The sequence below is a fragment of the Nuphar pumila genome, chromosome 3 (genome assembly GCF_984573655.1).
Source record: "Nuphar pumila chromosome 3, dmNupPumi1.hap1.1, whole genome shotgun sequence".
Taxonomy (NCBI): Eukaryota; Viridiplantae; Streptophyta; class Magnoliopsida; order Nymphaeales; family Nymphaeaceae; genus Nuphar; species Nuphar pumila.
Window position 1 is genome coordinate 136,330,006 of NC_143251.1, and position 12,041 is coordinate 136,342,046.

Here is a 12,041-nt window from a genome sequence, read left to right on the forward strand (position 1 = left end):
GTTTGATATGTTGGCTAGTGCCTCTATTTTTTCCAAAATTGATTTAAAAAGTGGGTACCACCAAATTCGTATTCGAGAGGGGGATGAATATAAAGCGGCATTCAAGACATGTGATGGGTTATATGAGTGATTAGTCATGCCATTTGGGTTATCAAATGCCATGAGTACTTTCATGAACATGATGGCCCTAGTATTGCATCCTTGTATAGGGAAGTTTGTTGTTGTCTATTTTGATGGCAATTTGATTTATGGCTCATCTTTGTCTGATCATTTGAGTCATTTGCGTCAGGTCTTAGAGATTTTAAGAAGAGAAAAGTTGTATGTTAATGCCAAAAAGTGTGAGTTTATGACGTCAAGTGTTGTATTTTGGGGTTTTATTGTGTCGTCTGATGGAGTTAGGGTGGATCCCACCAAAGTTCGTGTGATTGTGGAATGGTTTATACCAAAGACTATAGGAGAGATCCGTAGTTTCCACGGGTTAGCCACTTTCTACCATCGTTTTATGAGAAACGTTAGCACCCTCATGGACCCTATCATGGAGTGCCTAAAGGGGACTAGTTTCCACTGGACGTCTACCGCGGAAAAGGCCTTCACGCTCATCAAAGAGAAAATGACTAGTGCCCCCGTCTTAGCCCTTCCTGATTTTAGCGCAGTCTTTGAGGTTGAGTGTGATGCCTCTAAAGTGGGAATTGGTGCAGTCTTGAGTCAGAACCGCAGACCCATTGCTTTCCTTAGTGCAAAATCGACTCACGCCAGGTGCCATTACTCCACTTATGATGTCGAGTTCTATGTCGTTGTACAAGCCCTTCGCTATTGGAGGTATTATCTCATTTATATGGAGTTCGTCTTGTACATGGATCATGAGGCGTTGAAGTATTTGAATAGTCAAAAGAAGTTGAGTGCTAGATATGCCAAGTGGGTCAGCTTATTGCAAGAGTACACCTTCACTATTCGCCATCAATCAGGTACTCTGAATAAGGTAACTGACGCACTTAGTAGGAAGAATAGTCTTTTGATGACTATGTCCGTGCAGGTCATTGGGTTCGAGCAGTGCAAGGAGTTGTACCCGACGAACCTTGATTTTCAGCAGGTCTAGGAAGGGTGTCTCTCCTCTGCTAGCACAACCGACCCACGTTTCAGTTTACATAATGGTTACCTCTTTCGAGGTAATAAGCTATGTGTGCCTGCATTCTTTCTTAGACTTCAATTGATTTCTAAGTTACATGAAGGGAGACTAGTTGGGCATTTTGGACATGATAAGATGTTCGCACTATTAAATGAATGATACTTTTGGCTCAAAATGTGCAAAGATGTTGTCAAGTTTGTCCAAAGTTGTCGAGTATGTCTAGTGTCCAAGGGTCGACGTCAGAATAGTGGTTTGTATACTCTGTTGCCCATCCTGAGTTGTCTTGGGAACACGTTTCCATGGATTTTATTGTGGGTCTTCCCAAAACCTCACATCATTTTGATTCCATCTTAGTTGTGGTTGATCAGTTTTTCAAAACGACTATCTTTGTCTCGTGTAAGCGAACCACTGATGCCTCGTTAGTAGCCTCATACTACTTCAAGGACGTGGCCTGCTTTCATGGATTACCTCACATGATCACCTTAGATCGTGACACTCGCTTCATGAGCCATTTTTGGAAATCCTTATGAGCTTTATTGAAAACCAAGCTCCAATTCAGCAATGCCTACCACCCATAAACCGATGGCCAAACCGAAGTCATAAACCGTACATTAGGAAACCTACTGAGGAGTCTAGTCGGTGAAAATGTAAAAACTTGGGACCTAGTCTTGCCGCAAGCCGAGTTCGCCTACAATAGTTCCATCAACTGGTCCACGAGCAAGTCTCCTTTTCAAGTGGTTTATGGGTGGTCACCAACCCATGTAGTAAATCTAGCACCTGTGTCTAGTCTGCCAGACCCAGCCCCAAACGTGTTTGATGTCGTTGCGTACATGCGTGATATACATAGATAAGTCTACGTCAAACTTGTTGAGAGTTACGAAGCTTACAAAGCTTTTGTGGACCAGGGTCGTCGAAATGTCCAGTTTCAAGTTGGTCAGTTAGTATGGGTTTACCTGCATCCTGAGCATTTCTCAGTGGGTACTTATGGTATATTGAGTCCTAAGAAATATGGCCCTTTCAAGATCCTCCGGCGATTAGGCCCGAATGCCTACCTCCTTGAACTGCCTGAAGATTGGCACGTTTCGCCTATCTTCAATGTGTCTGATCTATATGCTTACTGTGGAGACAACAAGTCGTCAGAGCTGACTTATTCCCAACCAGGGGAGAATAATGCAGAACAAGACCAGATCAGGCTTGTACCGCATGACCTAGGCACTACCAGGGAACGCGACCCACAGGAGATGAACGATCAGACCCAGAAGTTGGATCCGATCGCAGGTAAGGTGACCCGATAAAGGGATGTGACCATGCACACCTACTCCAGACGAGGGAAGGCCCAGATCATCCTAGATCCATCTGCAGAGTGAAGATGTCTCGGGTCCAGAATCGGACCTGAGACCCGGGTCCACTTACATCCTTAAATACCCTATTCTAGGGTTGCATGCAGCAGACGTGATTGAAATTTCAGCATCCTTCTTTGATATTGCTTTTCTACAATTTTCCCTTTTGATTTCTTCATTTCGTTCATTGTTACTTTTTTTTCGACTATTTCATTTTATTGTCGATTGAAGTTTCATTAAAATAAAAACCAACATCGTCATTTTCGGTGATCTTTCTTATTTCTACACATTGCACGACTGTGAGGGTCGTGCCCTCATCTGCCGAAGCCAAGAACGTGAAATTCGACCGTGAGGGTAGTGCCCTCATCTGCCGAAGCCAAGAACGTGAAAGTCGAATCGCTCGCTGCATCAGTTTGATCCACTTCATAGATAAAACATGTCCAATTGTTTTTTGTTATTCATTTATTCCTCTTTTGTTTGGAAGCAAATCTGGTGATGATAAACATGAGCCTTTTGCTCATGCTAAAATCCCAACCGACAATTGTAGTTTTCGGATGAATGTCATATGGCACTTAACGTTTTCGTTAAGTGCTAAGTTTCAGTCAAAGTTTTAAATAAAAAAGGTTATTAAAAAAAATATGTACAAAACCCCCAAAAGATGCCTACCTTTCGGGGTTCAACTGATCTCTCTCTCGTTTCTCGTTCTTAAACTCTCTCTCTCTGGTATAGAGGTGGAAACGTGCAGGCTCCATTCTGGAGAGTGTCTCTTGTCTCCCTCTTCGTCTCTCGTTCTATATTCCTCCCTCTCTGTTTCTCGTTTCGTGTTTGCTCTCCCTCCCTCCCTCTCTGCAGCCAACTCACCACCCGTGCCACTGTCGGAGATCCCACCGCCGACACGCCAGAGAAAGCCCCTGCTTACATCGTATCCACGACCCTCTCCCACCCGTATTATAAAGGTATGCTCTTTCCTTGATCTGCCACTCTCTTTCCCTTGACCCAGCCAGCTCCTTTCCCCCCTTTTTTGCACTCTCCTTCTGAGTGCATCTGAAAGCGGAAGCTCTCTGTGGAGCAGCTGATGCTTGAACAAAAGGTTTACACTTGTTATAACACTGAGTGCCCCCATCATGACCATCGAATCGGCTGTCTGAACAAGAATTCAAGAAGCAATCATATATCTAACTGCCTTTACTCGGGAAATTTCCCTCAAGGGATTATAATGCATAGAATGCATATCAATGAAGACAACTCAATTTTTGGCTTGCATTTTCCTGAAAGCAAGCAGCATCAAAACCTCCCTGTGACAGTAAGTAGGAATGCTTATGTGCCGAGCAAAATTGTCAACATGCAGGCTGCTCCCCCTCGGCTACTGCCACCACCTCCACCATCATCGCAGAATATGGTTAATCCCAATCCCATGCCTATGTCAGATCTGGGTATTCCGGTGGATGGGCAAAAATCTATCAACGATCTCTTTGCCTTGTATGACCAGCAAAGCAAGAGTGTGGAGCCAGTAAGCCTGGTTCCTGTTGATATGAATGTTGCTTCACATAATCATGCTATTCTGATTGGTCAACATGAAGGCAATGCCTTTGGAGGCCTCAACACCACACATGACAATGACTTTGATGGGCACAATTCTGGGATGAATCTCCTTCTCCAAGATGATATCCAGTTAGATTAGTGCAAGATGTTTGACCAGGCCTTTGGCCATGCTCCTCATGACATGAATTAATATTTTTGAGTTAATATAGATTTGTGGCTTGAATGGTGTGGTGAATAGTTGTCTTGAATTGTTTCTTGGCTATTTTGTCACTGTTATTGTTGGTTTTGTTCATGAAATTTATGGTGTACTGAGGAGTTTAAACGTGATAAGCTAAAGAGTAACCAGGAACACAAACACAAAACTCAAAGTTTTATAGTGGTTCGGTCTTAATGTAGACCTACGTCCACTGTAAACAGGTTATCAACCTGTGCCTCTCTTCATTCTCCATTCTTGATCTTGAGTACATGTTTTATACATGTTATGTGTGTCTACCTTGCTAAGTATAAGATCCTTGTTTTGTGGATCTGGTCCCTTAACATAAGGAATGATATAGGCAACTTTCCTATTGTTATGAATATTTAAAACAGAAGAAGATTTGGACTGAATCAATTCTGGTTGAACGTGATCTTCTTGAGCCTTATTATGTGTGCTATCATCCCCCCTCAAGCGAAGCTGGCCAAAATGAACGTGAAGCTTGGATTGAAGAGCAACAAAGCGATCATGGGAAAGAGGTTTGGTCAAGAGATTTGCAACTTGATCAGCAGTCGGAAGATGTTTGACCATAAATTCTCGCCTGGCAAGTTTGTCGTGAAGCAAATGTATGTCAATCTCCACATGTTTAGAGCGTTTATGCATAACAGGATTGGCAGCCATGAGTGTTGCCCCAAGATTGTCATACCAGAAGAGAGGAGTACCGAGTGTGTGGATGCCAAGATCACGAAGAAGATACGTGATCCAGGTGAGCTGCGCAGTGTCGTCGGCCAATGCCCGATATTCTGCCTCCGTGCTCGATCGGGCCACCATAGATTGTTTGCGAGAACTCCGAGAAATAAGATTGCAACCAAGAAAAATGGTATAAGCTCTCGTAGACTTACGATCATCAGGAGAACCAGCCCAGTCAGTATCGATGAAAACCTGAACATAAAGGGAGGATGATCGAAAAAAATGTAAATCATAGTCCAAAGTACCTTTTAGATAGCGTAGGATGTGTTTAACAGCAGTCCAATGGTCAATCGTTGGGCAATGCATGTATTGGCAAACCCGATTAACTGCAAAGGCCAAGTCTGGGCGAGTTAATGTAAGATATTAAAGAGCTCTGACAATGCTCCTATAAAGAGTGAGATTTTCCAGGTTATTCCCAGAATTGACTCATAACACTGTAGATGTACTCATGGGTGTGGAACAAGGTTTGCACATGCTCATGGATGCCCTAAGACGCAGACCAATAGTATATTTTCGTTGAGATAAAAAAATGCCATTGTTGGAGTGGGTAACTTCAACGCCCAAAAAGTAATGAAGTTCGCCAAGATCTTTAAGAGAGAACTCTTTCCTAAGGTGTTGAATAAGTTGTTGAACATGGCGAGCAGAACTGCCAGTCACCAAAATGTCATCCACATATATAAGAACATACAGTTTGAGAGGACCTTGAGTAAGCACAAACAAGGATGTATCAATATGAGACGTCTGAAAACCCAGATGTCTGAGAAAGGTGCTTAGGCAAGAATACTACGCTCTAGGGGCCTGTTTTAGGTCGTAGAGAGCTTTATGAAGGCAACATACATAATTGGGATGAGATATATCTGTGAACTCAGGAGGTTGAGTCATGTTGACAGTTCCAGATAAATGCCCGTAAAGAAACACATTGTTGACATCAAGTTGATGAACAATTCAGTACAACACGGTTGCAAGGGAGCGAACTGTGCGAATAGTAACAGGTTTAACAACCAAATTGAAGGTTTCAAAGTAGTCGATTCCTTCAACTTGAGTGTAACCTCGGGCAACTAGACGAGCTTTAAAGCGCTTAAGAGTTCTACATGTCTTCCTTTTAATCTTATAGATCCATTTGCAGCTGACCACATTGTAGGTGGGTTCCGGTAGAACAAGAGTCCACGTGTTATTGCGAACAAGAGCATCATATTCAGCCTGCATAGCAACCTGCCATCAGAGATCCGATGAGGCTTGACGATAAGAAGTGGGTTCAACGTCCATAAGGGAGGTAGCAAGATAGGCTTTCAGAATAGGATAATGATGTACTTGAAAGGTTTTTGGTTTAAGGCCTTGATATGATGAGTGCAGAGAAAAATTCCCCAAGTCACTAGTAATATGGTGGGTGGCCCCAGTGTTCGGGTACCATTCAATTTCTTTGGAAGAAGATGTGCTAGCAGAATAAGCTTGAGGAGCTGATGCACTGGTCTGTGTATAACTAGATAGTTGCCTACATTGCTTTGCAACATGCCCAACTTTATCACATACTTGGCAAACAGGTTGTTGTCCAGAGTTGTATTTTTTCGAGTTATGCTGATTGCTATAATTCTTATAACCTCCTTTTTTATATTGATTTTGATGACCTTCAACATGAATTTTTTTTATCTTTGCTCTGATATTTCTGATTGTTATCATTCTTCTTTTGAGAAAAAATTGCAGTTGGTAAGAGCATCTCTTCAGATTTATCTTTATCAGACAAATGAGACTCTTGAAAAAGCAACATTCCATAAAGATCACTGAGATTCACTAGTTCAACAAAAGTACTTATTGAAGTCTTGAAGGCATGATATTCAGACGGTAATCCATGCAAAATGTGCATGACCAAATCATCATCATCAACTGGTTTAGCAACCACAGCTAGTTGATGAGCAATAAGCTTGGCAGACCATACATATTCATCAATTGACCTGTCCCCTTTTTTTAATTATTATAGTTGAGATTTCAACTGAAGAATACGAGATCTGGAATGAGTTGTATAGGCAGATTTGAGGCTCTGCCAAACATTGTAGGAGGTCCTCAAACCTATTACTTGGCTGTGAACAGATTCTGTTAAGGATGATAAGATCCAACTCAATAAGAGTTTGTCATGTTTATGCTAGATAATATATGCGGGGTTGAGCTTCGTTTCCTTTTCATCAGTTATGAACTTTGGTGGACAGGGCTTTGATCCATCCACATACCCAAGAAGATCATAGGGATGAAGAATAAGGAGAAATTGAGACTCCCATAATAAATAATTATCCGTGCTTAATTTAATCAAGAGGAAATGTTGTAATGTATTTGGGAACTAAAATAACGAAGATGCACTTGAAGAATGCACACCTGATTCCAACGATTGAGTCTCTAAATCAACTGGTGAGGAAGTAGCCATGACGACAGATTTTTGACCTGGCTCTGATACCATAAACGCGATAAGCTAGAAAGCAACCATGAACACAAACACAAAACTCAAAGTTTTATAGTGGTTCGGTCTTAATGTAGACTTACGTCCACTGTAAATAGGTTATCAACCTGTGCCTCTCTTCATTCTCCATTCTTGATCTTGAGTACATGTTTTATACACGTTATGTGTGTCTACCTTGCTAAGTATAGGATCCTTGTTTTATGGATTTGGTCTCTTAACATTAGGAATGATATAGACAACTTTCCTATTGTTATGAATATTTAAAACAAAAGGAAATTTGGACTGAATCAATTCTGGTTGAACGTGATCTTCTTGAGCCTTATCATGTGTGCTATTAGAGGGTTGTGATTTGGTTTGTGACGGAAAAGGGAGAATTGATTCAGCTTGACCCATTGAAGTTTGATGGGACCCATATAGGAAGAAGGGGTTGCCCCCTGGTACCATGGGTTTGGCCCATCTTTGGAGAGACAACTGGGTTCCTCAAATATGGATCAGACTTCATGAAAAAGCATAAAGCAAGGTGATATTGATATGGTGGTCCTTTACTTTCACTACCATCATCATCATCATCATCTTTCTTATTTGAGAATGACCATCACCACCATCATCGTTTCAATCTCTTCTTCTATTCTGGTTTTGCATGCTGGCTATTTTGGTGCATGTCTCTAACTTTAAAGTAACAATATGGAGGATAACCTTTTTGCTTTTAGACTAAAATTTTAAAACTCGCTTCTCATTTGATACTTTTTCATGTTTCTTTTGGGTTTTGTCCTTGAAGGAAGCATTCTCTTTTGCAGCAAAGTTTGAGTTTTGAATTTTATTTTGCTGAAACTGACATGGTTGTGTTGAGTTGCTTGGATTTGGTTTTTGGTGGTACGAATTGTCTATCATTTCTTTAAGTTTCTGATTCTGCTTCATCATGCAAGTTGATCCGTTGCAGCCTTTTGCAAAGATACAAGCCAACAATCTTTCTGTTTTTATCGGGACTCATTTGATTCTTTTCTTATGGTCTAACTACACACACTTTTCTGGTAATGGAAAGTGTGTTTGATCATCTCTCTCTCTTCTTCTTTTCTGGAAGAAAATTGGTTTATGATTCAAGTTTCTTTCCAGATGTCCGATATTCATAATATTTTACTGGATCAAGGTTTGTGTCACTTTACTAGACCCAAACATCTGATCTAATACCGATAAGATCCAATCTAGACCTTAACATTATATTTAATAGATCTTACAATTAAACTCAATCTATAAAAAAAATTGGATCAAACCACACTAGATCTAGATATTAACATAAACAAAATATTAATGCATATAATAAAAACATATGCAAACATAATATTTCTGGATCAAAAAATATCAGTGTAGAGATATAAACCAAATTATAATTGGGTCCAAAAAGTTTTACTGGATCCAACCAAGGTCTGTAAGAAGCTACCTGAACAGCTTGACCCAATATAGATCCAAACCTGTCTGAGTTATTCCGCTAACTAGAACCATTTTTCTGCAAAATCAGAAACATTTTTAGATAACAACAAATAAGAATATTAAAATAAACTTTGAAACTTTCTAAGTTAAAATAGAAAACTCAGGTGCTTTATAATAATTTTATAAAAAATTGAGACTATTCTGGAAAAAATAAACACTGCAACCTTGTCTCGGATAATATCCAGGAACAACCAGTTTTTGGAATTACCTAGAATTAGAGGCCTCTGTTTAGTAAAATAGAGGGTCAAACACAAAATAAATTAAAGGATGAAGGGCAGATCCAAAAATTTGCTCAAAAAAAAAAACTTTAAGGAAAAGTGAGCCCACTAGGGTTTCTTTTTTACGAAAGAGAAAAAAGAAAGGCAGCAAACCCTTTTCAAAAAAACCTTTTTTTTACACACTCGTAAAAGAGAGCCCCATTAGGGTTTTCCCCTTTTTTAGGGAAGGAGAAACATAATAAGGAATGGGGGGCGATGGTCGTAGCCCTCGCTGCTTCTATTGTCATAAATTTTGACAACCGCCCGACCGACGTAACCACCCCACGAAAGGGGTTCTCAACCATCTCTTGGTGGTCAGCCAACCGGAGCCCCACTACGGTCTCCCCCCCCCCCGGCGACACCTCGCTTGTCTCCGACAGGGCACCGAGCACCATCACCGCCCTTTGCTTCCTCTTCCAACAACACCTCCGACGGCAAGGGCCCGACAAAGGAGCGTCCTCTTGTTGCCTCTCACTGCAACACAAGTTTCTCCTCCACCCCTCTCACTCAAGCGCCACCACTTCTGGCTACTCCACCACCCGAAGGAGGTTCTTCTCCACCCCTAGCACTGTTGAAAGTCCCGGTGCACCTTGTCGGACTCCCTCCTCTGTGTCGACGTCGATCGCTGGCTGCAGTTCCCACTTGACTTCCTCCCTCACCTTTCTCCTCTTAGCCATCTTAATTTCATCTTTCCCTCTCTCAGTTGTACGAGTAGGCCCAAGGGAGCAAATCTTGAATATGATTTGGTGTTGAAGCCGACCATTGCAACAATGGCACCTCCTGTCGATGTCGTAAAGGTCTGGGTACAAGAATTCTCTTTCTCTCTCAAAAAATAGTAATGAGAGAGAGCAGATTCAATTATTAGAATCCTCAAGGTGTCGAGAGATGAGTTGTCGAAGATGGTGGTGAGGTAGGAGGTGAAGGCGTCGACGGCAATCGACATTTCGACAACGAACTCGGTGAAGCAGAAAGGCGGAGAGGAGTGCGTAGAGGCCGACGATGGCCGATCGGGCCTTGTGGGCGACAGTGGAGCCCACGATGATGAAGACACTTGCACCCACTACGGTCCTCCCATGCCCAACCCCACGAGGTCGTGCCACCGGAGCTTTCTCTGCTTGTCAGACCCAAACCGTACCTAAATGATGCTCATCCCCTCTAGCATCATTGACGCTGCCCCGGCTTGCCAGAAAAAACTCGTTAGCGTCTCCAGCAGGGTGGAACCGTACGCCCCGAGGCTTGAGAAGGAGCCATCACTCGTCTGTGCTCTCTGTGATCTCATTGGATCCTTATCACAAACTATCGCTCCTTGATGATAGCTTCAGCGCCCTGACGTTGCCTGTAGCAGAGGAGGCGCTGACCCGCGGGAGGTGTCAGCACGACGTTGCAGGAGCCCTCGAGCGGCGAAATCGTCATAGCTTTTTCCTATGACTAGGGTAGGGAATTCCAGTATGATCATCAGATTGACGATCATCTTACTCGAAGAAAATCTGGTCGGCTTCGACGAGGACTCCTCTTCCGAGATCGGGTTGAACCAGCAACACGTTGGGGCTCCTTTCATAGTGAGTCCAATAAAGCCTTTTTGTTTTGCACATCGTCGAATCTATGCTTTTGATAGCTTCGATTTGAGTGAAGGTCGAGTCCACTAAAATGCTCGCATACTCGTAACAAGGCTTTGATACCACTGAAAGAATTAAGATTGAGTTGTGCATCAAGAAGTCTTGAGAAGAGTAGTGAGAAATGGTTAATGGTCAGGAGGGATCCTCGATAGGAATATCGAGACCTCTTCAATTGTATTCTGCAGAAGCAAGGGCTGGAGAATTTAACCTTCCTTAGATAAGCCATTATCCAGTACTGTTTTATTAGATTCTTATGCTGAAAATTCAATGTGTATCTTAATGGCCCACTAGTCAATCATAAGATTTCAAGTGAGACCCATTTAGCCACACTAGGAGAGGGTCTTGGATACGATATGCGCAGGTCCTCAACCACACTAGGAGAGGGTCTTTGAGGGGGGGGGGGGGGGGGGTAGCGCAGTCGTTGCGCTCACCGAGAGGGAGGGAAACGAGCAGCGACCAAAGAGTTTCTCGTCGGTGATCGGTGAGGTTCCCCTTAATTGTGCCTCCATATGAGACCTAACAGAGAACGAGAAGAGAAAGGGAGTGGCAGTCAGAGTCGTGTTTACCACTCGCGGTCGGCAGGCGTACATTGCCTATCGATGATCGTCGGGCTCCCTTTTTTGGCAGACAAATCAGAGGGAGACCAACGATTTTCCCCCACTTGTGGTCGAGAGAAGCAGAGGGACACCGAACCGCCGATCGCCTCAGGTCTGTGCTCGCTCTCTCTACGCCAGACCGCCGACCGTTTTTCACAGCTAGTCGAACTTCCTGTGTTGTGGGTCAGATCAACAACCGACGGATCTAAATCATCGCGAAAGGATCTGACACCTGCAAGGTTGATCCGTGCCTACCTCGGTCGCCCGTAACCTGCAGATCTGACTTTCTGTCGGTCGATCCGTGCCTGTTCCGGTCAGATTTGCAGTTCCAATGGTCGATTCGAGCCTATACCGACCGGATCTGACCCACTGACCGACAGATCCGCACTTACTCCGACCAGACCTGCCCTCTATCCGACAGATCCAAGCCTACGCCATCCGGATATGTCTTCTGTCCGGCAAATCCGAGATGTTCCTCTGCTGACCTTCTTTTTAAAAAAAAAGAGATTATAACAACAGACCTTCTTTCTCTTTTCACTGCAAGTTCCCCAGCCGTGAGTCGGTGGGCATAGTCGTAAGTCATATGGAGATTTATTGGATATCCAAAAGATGTCAACATCACATGAGCAAATAAGGATCTGTATGCCAACCTTGCATTGAAATGGAAACACCATTTTCATTTATTGT